Below are 16,563 nucleotides of genomic sequence, written 5' to 3' on the forward strand. Positions count from 1 at the left end.
AGGATGAGGAACATGTGTACACCCGTGGCAGATTCATGTTGATGTATGGCAAAACCAATACAATATTGTAAAGTAATTAGCCTCCAATTAAAATAAATAAATTTATATTAAAAAATAAAGAGTGTACATACACATTCATATAATGTGCAAAGTATACCAAAATAAGATGAAAAAAGTCTATTCATCAATAATGATATCACAATAGTTTCTATAATTAGCACAATGCTGTATCTCAACAAATGTATGTAATTGTAGGTTCCCAGAATGGACAGAAAAGATTCAAATAAACACACAATTCAGTCACATCCTATCATACATGCAGAGAGGATTTTAGATCAAACACCAGGACCCATGAATCCTACCACCTAAAATATGGCAACGGGAGCCTGGGTAGACACATGAGATGAGACCCTGATTTGATCTATGCTGGTGGCCCTTTCTCCCTTTGAAAGCTATACTGAGTTCAAGAGGATTAATCAACTGAAAAGTTACTCTTCAGAACTGCCTTCATCTTTTATGTTCTAAGATAGGGGAAAGAAAGGGAAATGAGGAGGGGAGAAAGTATTTTAAGCATCTAAGCATCACTTTCATTATTAATAGAGCCAAGGTCTGAAAATTCTACTGAATATTTAAGGAAAGACTTTTTATTCTTGCACAAGAACCAACCCAAAGTTAGGTGATTAAAAAAATAAACACTGAACCCTTTCAGTTTTCAGTGATATATAAAGAGAGGGAAGAAAAATACACAATTTGTTTCAGCGATGAACTCAGCCCCTTCATCTACAATCCTGAGTCACCTGACCCTTCTACTCTCCCCAGCAGAGAACCACCACACTGCATACCTGAGTCACTGCCACAATAATGGATGGTATGACACCAGGCTTTTCTATAAGACAAAGAAAGATTTCTTCAAGGTAAGAACAATAACTTAGAATATTTTAAGTGAAACTATCCAGGAGGGTCTGCCTGGTCCACTTCAGATTCATCAGACTCCAGGAGATAGGACTTAACTTTTCCAACCATCTCCTCAGGGGAATCTTCTGAACTATGTGTGGCCCACTACCCAAAGGCCCCAGGAAACCCCTTGGCATGGCAATGTCCATTTCCCTATTCTTTTGCACAAATGTAGCACACGTCCTTTTCCAGATCACTTTGTACATGCAACACTATTTTCCAGATTCATCTTTATTGATGAATGGGTGAATACCATTCAATCATTCAAAGTGCCATTGATAATACTAATTAATTCTCATATCTGGCCATTCACTTTTGATAGAGCAATACACATTCTGGTTTATGTCTTCTCACACATGCAAGGATTTCTCCCTGGTAAACATCTAGAAGAGGGACTTTGGGACCATAATAAGGCATGCACACCTTTGCTAGATATTGCTAGTGCTCTCCAAAGGAGCTGTATACAATTATATTCCCACCAGAACTTCAAGTTCCCTGCATCTTTCTGTGGAATGACCACTTGGCATGATCATGCTTTTTAATTTTTGCTAATTTGACCCTCCCTTGTGAAAGACAAGGGTCAATGTCTTTTATGTTTGCTAATTTGACCCTTGTGAAAGTTATGTTGAGTTTAACTTACCTTTTCCTCATTACTTGAGAGGTTGAGAACCTTTTCTCATTTGTGGATCAGCCGGTAAGGAATCCACCTGCAATGTAGGAGATCCAGGTTTGATACCTGGGTCAAGAAGATCCCTTGGAGAAGAAAATGACAACCCACGCCAGTATTCCTTTTGGTAATATTATTACTAATGACCATCGACATCTATTTATTGGCCAATGGCAGGATCCTTTACAAAAGTGGATCCTGTTGCTTTATTCAGGAATTCTTACATTATAAGCAGTTAGGGAAGCTGGAAAAGGGACGTTCAGTGAGAGGCAGATGTCTTGGGGGAAATGTGCTATCAACCGTTTTATCTTTTTTGGTTAAAGAAAAAAAAAAAAAAACCACAGTCAAGATTCTACTCATAAGGGAAAGAGGGATGGGAAAAACGTTTGTTTTGTGATCTGGCATTTCTGTATCTTCTCACTGCATACAGTACCATTTACTGGGTATTGCTAATGTCCACCAGCAGAATACCTAAAGGTAAAAACAAGTATCAGGAAGGGAAAAGTACTACCAAAAGGAAACTGAAGAAAATGGCTTCATGTGGGCTGTGGGCCGGGCATCAGGCTGGGCTCAGTAGAAGCAGACGGTGTGCAGGAAGCTCCTGCCGCTCTTTTCCTGGAACACCTGCAGCAGTTTGCTGATCCCATCCTCCATGTCCCCCATGAGCTGGACGCACTGGCACAGGTCGCAGATGAGGAATGCTCCCAGCGTAGCCTCTTTGTGGGTGTCCACGTTGATCACATGCACAGGCTGGCAGGTCTCCTGCTCCCCGGAATTCATATCTTCCACTACCTGGTCATACACTCGCTCTTCACAGGAGAGGATGAGGTCAAAAGGATCTTTGCAGTCCTGGAACCTCTCTGGCCTGGGCTTGATACTCTTATTTCTTTCCAGCATCCATAAAACGCCATTCTGCATATACAGTTCTTTGTCTTTCCTAAGAAGGTCTTTGTACATCTCGTCACACGTGGTTCTGAAATCATAAACGTTTGGCCTGTCGCGTGCTGGTCCTGGAAGCTTCACGTTTGTTCCTGTTCTTCAGGACCGGACACTGAATCCTCATTTGCTAAGGATGTCGTGCACCTCCATGCTCCAGTTCTGGTTGTTCGAGCATACCACAGTGAGGCGCAGTGACAAAGACGGCATGACTGCAGCTTCACTCACCAAGACTCCCAGCTCAGAACTTTCGCGTCTGGACTCCTGCTGCTTCCATAAAAGCAAGATGGTGGCCTTGACGCCTAGAAGTGGAAGCTGCGGCAGCGGCAAAGTAGAGTGTCAGGACTTATGGCCTGGGCACGTATAACTTGTCCTGGCAGGCTCCTCGCACAGGCCCAGATTGCTGGGTGGCAAGGTGAGCGCCACTGCGGTATTCTTGGCTTGGAAATCACATGGACAGAGGAGCCAGGGGTGCTACAGTCCATGGGGTTGCAAAAGTCAGACACGACTGAGCAACTAAACGACCACCACTACCACAGTTGAATCAGGTTATCCCTCTGTAAAATGCCTGGTCATATCCTTTGTATGTTTTTCTAATGAATATCTGTCTTATAATGATTTTTAGAGTGCAGATTCTAGATATTCTATTCAGTTGCTCAGTCGTGTCCAACTCATTGCGACCCCATGGACTGCAGCACGCCAGGGTTTCCTGTCCATCATCCTGTCCATCAGGAGCTTACTCAAACTCATGTCCATCGAGTTGGTGATGCCATCCAACCATCTCATCATCTGGCGTCCCCTTCTCCTCTAGATATTAATGCCCCCTCTCCTTCTAGATGTTAATCCTTCCTTATTTATAAGAGCTAAAAATAGCTCCCACCAACGTGTGGCTCATTATTTAAAATTTTCTTTGTGATATATACCTCATCAACTAGTCTTTACTTTTAATGAAGGCAAATGTATCTATCTTGTATAGTTTCCATTTTGTGTTTTTAAGAAACCTTTCCCTACTTTGAGATCATTAAGGTATTCTTTGTCTTTTTCAAGATCAAATAATTCTTGCTTTTAACATTTATATCTTTAATCCATCTTGAGTTTACATTTCTGTATAGTATGCTGCTGCTGCTGCTGCTACTGCTAAGTCGCTTCAGTCGTGTCCGACTCTGTGCGACCCCAGAGACGGCAGCTCACCAGGCTCCCCAGTCCCTGGGATTCTCCAGGCAAGAACACTGGAGTGGGTTGCCATTTCCTTTTCCAATGCATGAAAGTGAAAAGTGAAAGTGAAGTCGCTCAGTCGTGTCCAACTCTTAGCGACCCCATGGACTGCAGCCTATCAGGCTCCTCCGTCCATGGGATTTTCCAGGCAAGAGTACCAGAGTGGGGTGTCATTGCCTTCTCTGTCTGTATAGTATAGGGTAGGAATTTTTTTTACCATCTACATAGCCAATTTTCCCAGGACTATTCTATTGGTTTGTAATGTCTCCTCTGTCATAAACCAAGTCCTCATTTATGTATGAGTTTGTTTCTGGAATTTCAATTTTGTTCTATTGGTACACTTGTCTGTCCTTGTACTAATATCACACTTTTGTAATATAAGTGAATAACAATTATTAATATCTTATAGAGCTAATCTCATATTGTTTTTCTTCTGTAGAGAATCTTGACTAATCTTTACCCTCTTTCCACATAGATTTTAGGGCAAGTTTGCCAAGTTCTAGGGGAAAAAAAAACTGTTGGAGAGTTTGATTGGAATTGTACTGAACTGCAAGTTAATTTGTGGGGAATTGATTTATGTATGATATTGAATCTTCCAAACAATTTAAAAGGTATATATCTTCTATTATTTAAATTTTGTTCATTGTTTATGGAATTCAATAAAAGCTCATAATATTTCCTTAAAAGACATACATTTTATTAGGTATAGCTCCAAATTTATTATGGGTTTTTCTACTATGTAAATGGAATTTTTTATCCTTTCCAATTTTGCAATTTATCTTGCAAATAAACTCTAATTCTAGTATTTATTCATAAATTACATAAATAACTAAGGAAATAGAGCTTATGTGCTTGAAAGTAGCTGACAGTCTGAGCTCACTAAAATAGAGTCAAGTTTGTCCTTTCATTAAACAAAGTGGGATAATTCCTATTATGTTCAGAGACTGTGTTTTAGTTAGTGTGACAGTGTTTCCATGTTTCAGAAACGATATTTTTTCCTATGAAAGCTTCCACTTTTCCTACCAGGGACTCACTCCATTATAGTAGTTATAAATACAAAGCTTTTTCTTCTTATTCTTTACAATATGTTTTGATCCTTTATTTTCATTTAAGGTATATACTTGTTCAAAGTCATGGTTTTTTTGTCCTTAGAGGATTATTAGTTTAGAGAGCATACACACACATACACAGGCAAACATACTTTATCTAGGTTCTTTTATATATATGAAGTGTTTCTTCTTTGTTAAAAATTGAAATAGAATTGATTTACAATGTTGAGCCAATCTCTGCTGTACAGCAAAGTAACTCAGTTTTACATAAATAAATATATATATTTAAAATATTCTTTTCCATTATGATTTATCTCAGGAGAATGGATGAAGTTCTCTGTATTATACAGCAGAACCTTCTTATTTACCAGTTCTACATGTAATAGTGTATACTTACCAACCACAAATGCCGAGTCCATCCTTCTCCCCTCCTCCTCCTTGGCAACCTCAAGTCTGATCTCTATGTCCTTGAGTCTGTTCCTGTTTTATAGATAGGTTCACCTGTGTCATACTCTACATTCCACATATAAGTGACATCACATGGTATGTCTTTCTCTTTCTGACTCAGTTCACTTCGTATGATAATCTCTAGTTGCATCCATGTTGTTGCAAATGACATTATTTTGGTTTATATGGTGAGTAGTAGTCCATTGTAGTAATAAAAAGAAAGTAACTTGATAGATTTCTTGCTTGAATACACTCAAGTTGAGGGAGTACATTCTATAATGAGCTGTCAAGTCCTTTACTTAGAGATAGGAACAAACTGAATTTTGAATAAGCTGGTACAGAAGCAGTAGCTATAGCAGAGTCACTATGGACCTGTAAGAGAAACCACTGGATAGGAGTATTCTCTAAATTCTTCCCAATGATCCTGTCTCCTCTTCACTTGTTCTTTGGTCTAAATTAGTTGATTTCTTTTTAAAGGGCCTAGAAGAAAGGAAGAACAAACTTCTTGATCCAAACATACTGGGGGCAGAGGGGCAAACCTTACAAAAACAACATAGGACCTGAAACGAGTGAAACATGGGAAAAGAGATACCAATATTGGGTGCCATGTTGGTTGTCAGAATTTGTCTTTATAACATTTTCTCCTTGATTCTTCCTGTTGAAGAGGATCACTATTGATTTTTATATATTGAGCCTATACCCAGAAACCTCGTGGAACCATATATTCATTTCAGTTCAGTTCAGTCGCTCAGTCGTGTCCGACTCTTTCTGACCCCATGAATCGCAGCACGCCAGGCCTCCCTGTCCATCACCAACTCCCAGAGTTCACTTAGACTTACGTCCATTGAGTCAGTGATGCCATCCAGCCATCTCATCCTCTGTCATCCCTTTCTCCTCCTGCCCCCAATCCCTCCCAGCAGCAGAGTCTTTTCCAATGAGTCAGCTCTTTGCATGAGGTAGCCAAAGTACTGGAGTTTCAGCTTTAGCATCATTCCTTCCAAAGAAATCCCAGGGCTGATCTCCTTCAGAATGGACTGGTTGGATCTCCTTGCAGTCCAAGGGACTCTCAAGAGTCTTCTCCAACAGCACAGTTCAAAGGCATCAATTCTTTGGCGCTCAGCTTTCTTCACAGTCCAACTCTTACATCCATACATGACCACAGGAAAAACCATTTAGTTATACTCATTTGTCTACATATTTTAGTACATTATCTGTGTAGACAATCATCCCATCTGTGAAAATAAAAATGTTTTCAACCCTTATATTTTTCTTTTCCCAATGAGATGGTTAAGATCTCATTTATAAAGCTGAATAAGAACAGTGACTACAGATATCCTTGTCAGTCTTGCTCCTGACTTGAAAAACATATGGACATCTTGAAGAAATGTCTAGTCTTTCCCCTTCTGTTGTTCTCTATTTCTTTGCACTGATCACTGGAGATGGCTTTCTTATTTCTCCTTGCTATTCTTTGGAACTCTGCATTCACATGGGTAATCTTTCCTTTGCTCCTTTGCCTTTAGATTCTCTTCTTTTCTCAGCTATTTCTAAGGCCTCCTCAGACAGCCATTTTGCCTTTTTGCCTTTATTTTTTGGGGGGATGGTCTTGATCACTGCCTCCTGTACAGTGTTTCTTGTACAATGGCACTCTATCAGATCTAATCCCTCGAATCTATTTGTCACTTCCACTGTATAATCATAAGGGATTTGATTTAGATCATACCTGAATGGTCTAGTGGTTTTCCCTACTTTCTTCAATTTAAGTCTGAATTTTACATTAAGAAGTTCATGTTCTGAGCCACAGTCAGCTCCTGATCTTGTTTTTGCTGACTGTATAGAGCTTTTCCATCTTTGGCTGCAAAGAATATAATCAATCTAATTTTGGTATTGACCATCTGGTGATGTCCATGTGTAGAGTCATCTCTTGTGTTGTTGGAAGAGGGTGTTTGCTATGACCAGTGCATTCTCTTGGCAAAACTCTGTTAGCCTTTGCCCTGCTTCATTTTGTACTCCAAGGCCAAATTTGCCTTTTACTCCAGGTATCTCTTGACTTCCTACTTTTGCATTCCAGTCCTCTATGATGAAAAGGACATCTTTGGCAGGTGTTAGTTCTAGAAGGACTTATAGGTCTTCATAGAACTGTTCAACTTCAGCTTCTTGGGCATTAGTGGTTGGGGCATAGACTTGGATTACTGTGATATTGAATGGTTTGCCTTGGAAACAAAAAGAGCTCATTCTGCTGTTTTGAGATTGCACCCAAGTACTGCATTTTGGACTCTTGTTGACTATGAGGGCTACTCCATTTCTTCTAAGTTTTTGCCCACAGTAGTAGATACAATGGTCATCTGAAATAAATTCGACGATTCCAGTCAATTTTAGTTTACTAATTCCTAAAATGTCAGTGTTCACTCTTGCCATCTCCTGTTCACTTGCTAGCTCCCCATCATTGCCATCACCAAAGATGTCTAGGACAAAGTACTGTCCAGAGAACCTTAGCTACAACAAAGGTCAATCACATGGAACCAAGCCATTTGAAAGGTTTAGGCGTGTGTCTCTTTCAATTCTGGTTTCCTCAGTGTGTATGCCCAGGATGGGGAACACATGTATACCCATGGCAGATGCATGTTGATGTATGGCAAAACCAATACAATATTGTAAAGTTAAAAAATAAATAAATAAAAAATAAAAAAGGTTCAGGCATCTAGTTTCGATGTTTTCCTACTCTCACCAGGAATGTTGCTGGAACACCTAGAATCAAAACTTTACTCACAGACTGATTTGTTCCCTACTGAATGAAGCTTGTGTAAGTTTTATGTAAGTTTACAACAGAGCTTAGTGTGATGAGCTGGCAAGAAATGTTTGCCAAGTTTCAAAGGCTTGGAGGAAAGATATCATAACCCTGAAAGGCATTTTCTTTTCAGTTTTGTTTGGAAGTGTTTTTAACTCTAAGAACAAAAGGTAGTCCTTGGACTGTCTCTTTTCCAGATAGCTGACACTACATTTCTCTACTGTTATCAGTTTCCTAAATAAGTGTAGCTGTATTTAATTACTGCTGAATACAGGGAAGACATGTGTTAGTCCTTTTGTTTAGTACTTTAGGATCAGAGGAATAACAGGTGTGGCAGTGTTTCTTCGTTCATTTAAAAGTCACCTGTATCACCAAAATGTACAACTCATCCAGCCCACCAACGTTAAGGAATTGCAATAAATACAATTCTAAAGAATTCAAAGCTAGCTCTGTCTTTCCCTCAGATATCAAATGTGGACGAATGTTTTGTTGAATAGTTGCCATCTCAAGAGAGATTATAGCAGGCAGATGATGTGAGCGAGCAAAGCATGCTCTTAAATCACTAGATATGACAGGCCCAACCTGAAGGAAAATAAGCCTGTTTAGGTTCAGAGAGGTGAAGACCTGCCCAAGGTCACACAGTACATCCATTTTTCTCTTCCACTGCTTCCATCCCAGTCTAAGTCAGCTGTGCCTGGTCTAGTCCACTACGGCAGCCTCCTAAAGACTCCCACTACCTCCAGTGGGGCTCCTGCTTTGATCCATTCTTCACCTCCTTATAGCTGGAGTCAGCTAATTAAAACATTATCTTACTGAAAACCTGCTAATGGCTTAACATTGTTATTACAAAAATGTTTCAACACTTTCTTTTTTTTTTTTTTTTACCATGAACAGGTAGGCCTGGAAGGGGCTGCCCCCTTCCTATCTCTTCAGTCTCAGCTTTACTCACTCCCTCCATCATGTGCTCTGCTTCAGACATGCTGGCCTTCAGGTAATGTACTAGAACCTACTGGATTATCTCCTTATACCTGCTCATCCATCTTTGGGGAAGGTTCCTTTTATACACCCTTGCCTAAATAGCTCTTCATTCTTCATATTCATTTCTGATATCTCACCTCAAGTCTCACTTCTTTGGGTTGTGAAATTCCATCAGTGGATTTCACCAACACTCCAGGTGAGGTCAGGTCTCTCAAAACATGTACTTTTTCTTCATAGCACCCACCATGTTTGTTACGTAGTAAGTTCAATACCTCTTTGGTGAATGCATGAAGCATCTGATTGAGGTCTGTCTTCTTGACTAGATGGGAAGCTCCAAGAGCATCACTACTGCCATCTGTTAGATGGAGGAAGTAGATAGAGGACTTGGATTCAATCTCTCCTAAATCCCTCCTGTTCCCCAGACTTTACCTTCCCACTCTGCCTTACTCCTCTGCTCCTCTGCCCCCACCTGTCAGAACAGTGGCCCTCTTCCAACAGACACTGCCTAATTCCACTGGTAGCTCAAGGGGCGCTATTCCCAGTTTCACCTAGTCACTCACTGGCAATTACTCCTTGTCTAGGGACAGCCTTCATCAGGGGCAGAAGCAGCAGTTACCTGCTAGTACCTCAAAAGCCATCATCAGGACATTGTTACTTCCCATTAAGGATAGCTCTCTCCATGCAGTCCTCTTTTTAAATGCCCACAGGTCCATTACAGGGAAGGTAACATTTGCCCAGTCCATCCCTCAGTCAACATATTTGACTGCACACTCTTCACCTGGCTCAGAGTTGACTGAGGTGCTCATACGGTTAAATGGAAGAAAGAACTGAAATCAGAGAGAATGGATGAGAAAGAAAAGGCTCTCAATTTGGCCACAGGCTGAATCTGACTTCCTCTTCTGGCAAATGTCCCCATGAATTTGTAATGGATAACTTCATGTTAAACAGGTACATACCTGAATATTAAATTACCTATCCCAAAACAACGGCAAATGGTATGTATGTATCTCTCCAGTTATAAGGTTGGCCAAAAAACTCATTCACATTTTTCCATAAGATGTTATGGAAAAAACAGTTTGGCCAACCCAATACCTTCATTTACATAGCTTGAATCTATAATGACAAGCAAACATTCCTCGTAAGAAAAAGTGCTCTCTGATGACTATTTTGTTATTCTTGTTGTTCAGTCACTAAGTCATGTCCAGCTCTTTGTGACCCTATGGACTGCAGCCCACTATCCTTCATTATCACCTCCCCAGTAGAAAGAACATTACACTTTTCTGGTCACCTAATACCAAAGCACTCTATAGGCCATTAGTGCATTCTGGATTAGAAAACCCAAAGTGTGTAGAATGGGGATTTGTGATCTGAAAGGGAAAGTGAAAGTCGCTCAGTCATATCCAACTCTCTGCAACTCCATGAACTATATAGTCCATGGAATTCCCCAGGCCAGAATACTGGAGTAGGTAGCCTTTCCCTTCTCCAGGAGATCTTCCAAAGCCAGGGATCGAACCCAGGTCTCCCACATTGCAGGTGGATTCTTTACCAACTGTGCTATCAAGGAAGCCCTTTTGTGATCTGAATGTGGCCTAATTATCACATGGTCAAACACAATCAGTGCAATCACTGGAATAAATGCAATGGTATGGAAGTGTAATTTGCACTCATGTGAATACTGAACTATTTACCTGAAGCAGCATCTGTTTTTCAAGTTCACCAGAACCAAAAAAGAAAAGGGAATGGAACCCACCATGGTGGGAAGGGAAGAACCCACCATTTTTGGCAAGTACAAAGATTAATGAATTTGATTCCACACCAATCTGACTCCTTCAGAGGTGAAAAAGAATCTGGACTCTGATTCTCACCTGGGAACCCGGGAGGAGAAAAATTCCCATTTTTTCCTCAGGACCCTGACCTGATCTTTTGACAACTCTGAGAACTCAAAGCCTGGAAGGTTGTGAGGTCACTTGGCCCAGGTAACAAATTGTGCCTGTGAGGTCTGCCCAGAAGTATCAGAGGAGGAGTTCAGCCCATGAAGAAAACAGTGTCTGGCACAGGGGTGTTGATTTGATGACATGGAAGAGGAGAAAGAATGGTCTTTCTGAAATGTGCAGATTTGAAGAGGTGGGGTTGTGTGGAATGGCAGGATTGTTTTTCCTGTACCGCTGCACCTGAGCTGTTCTGGGGAATCGATTTCTTGTGCTACAAAAGGATAGGACAGTGTGATGGTGACTGGCCCTGGGGACACAGCTTCAATTCAAGTGCATTGATTCAACAAGGATGACATTGTTTTCTAGTAGGATCCAGCTGCCCACTTGCCAGACCCCTTGGTGATCCTTATTTAAAAAGCAGGAGGCATCTCTGAAACTTTAATATGCACTTTTACAGAACAATACAGGACTAAAATGTAAAGCACATCATTTTGCTTGTGTTGTTTTTAGTATTTGATTCAAGTGCATGTAAACTGTGAACTATCTTAAATGTATGGTTCAAGCAGATGTCACCAGGAGATGACTTAGTTGAGCTGAAGGATGTTTAAATAAATTAATGGTGTTGAGGACCACACAGTTGATAACCACCAATGATTCATTCAATTCATCATTTCAATAATTAAGATCAACTGTGAAAAAAAATTGGATCCATTCAGTGGAAAAAGAACCTGAGAGAACACACAGCCCATTCTTGACATTATAAGTGATCTCTAAGCCCAACACCACTAATGTTCCTTGAGAACTTACATGAATTGATCACAATTAGCTATTTTGCCTTCTTTACAAAGATTAGCCAAGATGGCCCTTCAACTGTGCTCAGTAATTAGCTCCCATCTTTAACTCCTACGTGCATCAAGGAAGGATGGACAGAAAATGTGACTTAGAGTCAGACAGGTCTGGATTCAAATCCTGATTTCATCGCTTATGGCTACATGACTGTGAGCAAAACGTCATGAGGACGATTTCATAGACTGTCACAAGGATGGAAAGAAAGCATCAGTAAAAATGCCTGGCATATGGTATTAATAAATGCCAATGGTACCTCCACTTAAAAAGCCACTGGAACAGAATTAAAATAAAGATTATCAATGGAACATTTCTTACTGATTAGTTTAAAACAATAATGTTTGGAGAAGTGTAGGTTCCTTTAGAAATCAAACCCACCTTTGAATGCCAAGGGGAATTTTTACTCCTGTATTTAGACATACTGGGCCACCTCATTGCAGAACAGAAAGCAGAATTAGGCAACTCGATTCTTAAGAGTAGGGACCATGTTTCATGGTCTTTGTGTCCCCAGTACCTAGGCACAGTGCCAGGAACAACATCAATACTCAATATATACACACATGCCTACCTATATACATACATAGCTTTATGAAGTGGCATCATAGCACAGAATCTTAACCAGCTTCTAAAACAGATTTGAAGCAGATGCTTCACTTTTCATATTAAAAGCTATCTTTCAAGAACGTTTTAGGAGCAGAGATTCTCAGTGGGGATAGAACTCCAGATAACCTGTGAACTTCTTAAAATGGAGACGGCTAATCACTACCTATGAGTCAATAATAGTAAGCATTCAAATAAGAGATGTATTTTTTACCTACGTACTGTCCCCTGTATGTCAACTCATTCACCCCTTTCAACAACCATATGAAGGCAGTGCTAACATTTTACCCATTTGACAATAAAGTGACGGGACTTGGAGAGGGTAAGTGATTTGCCAAAGAGCATGTGACTAGCAGGAGACAGAATCAGTATTCATACCAAAGTCCATGTGACCCCCTCCATTGACCTGATCTACCTGAACAACACCCATAAGGCTGCAGCTTGTGCATTTCTCTTTCTTTTTCTTAAAGTTTCCACAATGGCTCTGATTAATATGCCTAGTTAAGAGTCAGGTAATCAAGGAATGACTAGATAAAAAACATGCAAAGGAGGGACTTCCCTGGTAGTGCAGTGATTAAGACTTCACCTTCTAATGCAAGGGGTGCAGATTTGATTCCTGGTCAGGGAGCTAAGATCCTACATGCCTGTCAGCCAAGAAAGCAAAGCATAAAACAAGCAATACTGTAACAAATTCAATAAAGACTTTAAAAGTGGTCCACATAAAAAAAGTTTAAAAACATGCAAGAGAAAGAGAAGGAAACCAAATGGCCCAGGCCATTAGCGCAGTTCTCCAAATCCAAATAACAGTATGTGAAATAACCTATCCCTGCGACTCAAGCAGAAATTAGACCTTCACGAGGCTACAAATCACCTTTACAAGGTTTTGAACTCTTCTGCCACTATTGGCTCACTCTAAACAATCTGTCACCACACAGCGAGGCTGGCCCGGCTGTTTCCAGAAGGGCACAATTGTATGGTGTCCACCAGGCCTGATAGATGGGATTGTTAAGGACAATGACATGTTCTATGAGGTATCCTAACTTACTACCAAAGAGTAGATGTTATTAGCAGTTAATATTGTCTATTCTTTTCCCAGCTGAATTTTTAAAGACTGTGGAAAGTGATCTAAACCTCAATGCTATTGCAGAATCAAGAAGCAACTACCTCCCTAGTTCCATAATGAATGCTGATCAAATACATGTGAATTGGAAAGGTATATTTAATTTGAAGGTTTCTGTCTACATGGTCTGCTTCTATTTTCTTTGATAAGATTAGTGAACAAAGTTTAGAGGACTTTTTTTAGTTCAAACATTTTCCCATAATGGCAAATCAGTCTGCTTGGGCAAACAGAACATCAAAACGTTAACCATCAGGAGCTAACATGGGAAGTTGATCTGATTTACACATAAAAACACCTGCTAAAACTTAAATGAAACTTTATAGAGGAACAAAACTGGATAAAGGATTTTTTGCATCTTTTCAAGCAGTGACTACAATAATTGCAAGAGTATGGACAAATGGTACCAAGTCTAATCAATCTTGTATATTTCTTCTGCACTGTTGCAAAATACATTTCATACCAGGGTAGAGTAAGTACACAGCAGGCAAAATGTGGTAGCTGAAGTCAAGCATAGCTAATATGCTGCTTAGAACAGGTGAGATCTACAGAATTCCCTGATCCATCCTGATTGGCTCTGGTATAGAGGACCGATTCCTAGCATGCTTTTCTTCTATGACTTTTATGTCCATGATATATATAGGCTGCTTGGATCTAAACAGATACAGGAGATGGTAGCAGTATGTGAGCAGAAAGCCTACTCTATTTTACATGGCAGTATTATGTATGATAGTAAGGCAATTTGTCATGCCAAGACTGGTAGGTGGGAGCCAGCAGCAGGTCTCAGACTCTCCCACCAGAGTTAATAACAGCTTAGAGAAATGGGCCAGGGCAGGGGCAGGATGATAGCATGGAGAAGAACAAAATGGAAACCTGATACCCACTGAGCCAGCAACACCACAAGATGTAACAAAGTCTCAGAGATAAAGGAGGCCAGTCATCAGAATGGGCTCCTCAGGTGGCTCCGTGGTAAAGAATCCACCTCCAAATACAGGAGATGTGTGTTTGATCCCTTTGTCAGGAAGGTCCCCTGGAGAAGGAAATGGCAACCCACTCCAGGATTCTTGCCTGGGAAAGCCCATGGATAGAGCAGCCTGGAAAGCTACAGTTCATGGGATAGTAAAGAGTCAGACATGACTTAATGAATAAACAAACAAAAAATAAAGTCATCAGAATATATACTAGGAGCCCAGAACAAAAGATTCTAGAACAGCTTCCCTGGAAAAAGACCATTCCTCCTCTAGCTCCATTTATTATTATTTTTCTTTTTTTCAAATTTTATTTGATTTAACTTTACAATATTGTATTGGTTTTGCCATACATCAACATGAATCTGCCACAGGTATACATGTGTTCCCCATCCTGAACCCTCCTCCCTCCTCCCTCCCCATACCATCCCTCTGGGTCGTCCCAGTGCACCAGCCCCAAGCATCCAGTATCGTGCATCGAACCTGGACTGGCAACTCGTTTCATATATGATATTATACATATTTCAATGCCATTCTCCCAAATCATCCCACCCTCTCCCTCTCCCACAGAGTCCAAAAGACTGTTCTATACATCAGTGTCTCTTTTGCTGTCTTATATACAGGGTTATTGTTACCATCTTTCTAAATTTCATGTATATGCATTAGTATACTGTATTGGTGTTTTTCTTTCTGGCTTATTTCACTCTGTATAATACGCTCCAGTTTCATCCACCTCTTTAGAACTGATTCAAATGTATTCTTTTTAATTGCTGAGTAATACTCCATTGTGTATATGTACCACAGCTTTCTTATCCATTCATCTGCTGATGGACATCTAGGTTGCTTCCATGTCCTGGCTATTATAAACAGTGCTGCAATGAACATTGGGATACACATGTCTCTTTCCCTTCTGGTTTCCTCAGTGTGTATGCCCAGCAGTGGGATTGCTGGATCATAAGGCATTTCTATTTTCAGTTTTTTAAGGAATCTCCACACTGTTCTCCATAGTGGCCGTACTAGTTTGCATTCCCACCAATAGTGTAAGGGGGTTCCCTTTTCGCCACACCCTCTCCAGCATTTATTGTTTGTAGACTTTTGGATCGCAGCCATTCTGACTGGCGTGAAATGGTACCTCATAGTGGTTTTGATTTGCATTTCTCTGATAATGAGTGATGTTGAGCATCTTTTCATGTGTTTGTTAGCCATCTGTATGTCTTCTTTGGAGAAATGTCTATTTCGTTCTTTGGCCCATTTTTTGATTGGGTCATTTATTTTTCTGAAATTGAGCTGTAGGGGTTGCTTGTATATTTTTGAGATTAGTTGTTTGTTGCTTCATTTGCTATGATTTTCTCCCATTCTGAAGGCTGTCTTTTCACCTTGCTTATAGTTTCCTTTGTTGTGCAGAAGCTTTTAAGTTTAATTAGGTCCCATTTGTTTATTTTTGCTTTTATTTCCAATATTCTGGGAGGTGGGTCATAGAGGATCCTGCTGTGATGTATGTCGGAGAGTGTTTTGCCTATGTTCTCCTCTAGGAGTTTTATAGTTTCTGGTCTTACGTTTAGATAGTTAATCCATTTTGAGTTTATTTTCATGTATGGTGTTAGAAAGTGTTCTAGTTTCATTATTTTACAAGTGGTTGACCAGTTTTCCCAGTACCACTTGTTAAAGAGATTGTCTTTAATCCATTGTATATTCTTGCCTCCTTTGTCAAAGATAAGGTGCCCATAGGTGCGTGGGTTTATCTCTGGGCTTTCTATTTTGTTCCATTGATCTATATTTCTGTCTTTGTGCCAGTACCATACTGTCTTGATGACTGTGGCTTTGTAATAGAGCCTGAAGTCAGGCAGGTTGATGCCTCCAGTTCCATTCTTCTTTCTCAAGGTTGCTTTGGCTATTTGAGGTTTTTGTATTTCCATACAAATTGTGAAATTATTTGTTCTAGCTCTGTGAAGAATACCGTTGGTAGCTTGATAGGGATTGCATTGAATCTATAGATTGCTTTGGGTAGTATACTAATTTTCACTATATTTATTCTGCTGATCCATGAACATGGTATATTTCTCCATCTAT

General features: G+C 40.2%; 1 pseudogene; it reads right to left on the reverse strand.

The window, feature by feature from the left end:
* Positions 1 to 2,191: 2,191 nt before the first annotated feature.
* On the reverse strand, positions 2,192 to 2,767 carry LOC113886732 (annotated as a pseudogene).
* Positions 2,768 to 16,563: the final 13,796 nt, after the last annotated feature.

Source organism: Bos indicus x Bos taurus, chromosome X (genome assembly GCF_003369695.1).
Source record: "Bos indicus x Bos taurus breed Angus x Brahman F1 hybrid chromosome X, Bos_hybrid_MaternalHap_v2.0, whole genome shotgun sequence".
In the NCBI taxonomy this organism is placed as follows: Eukaryota; Metazoa; Chordata; class Mammalia; order Artiodactyla; family Bovidae; genus Bos; species Bos indicus x Bos taurus.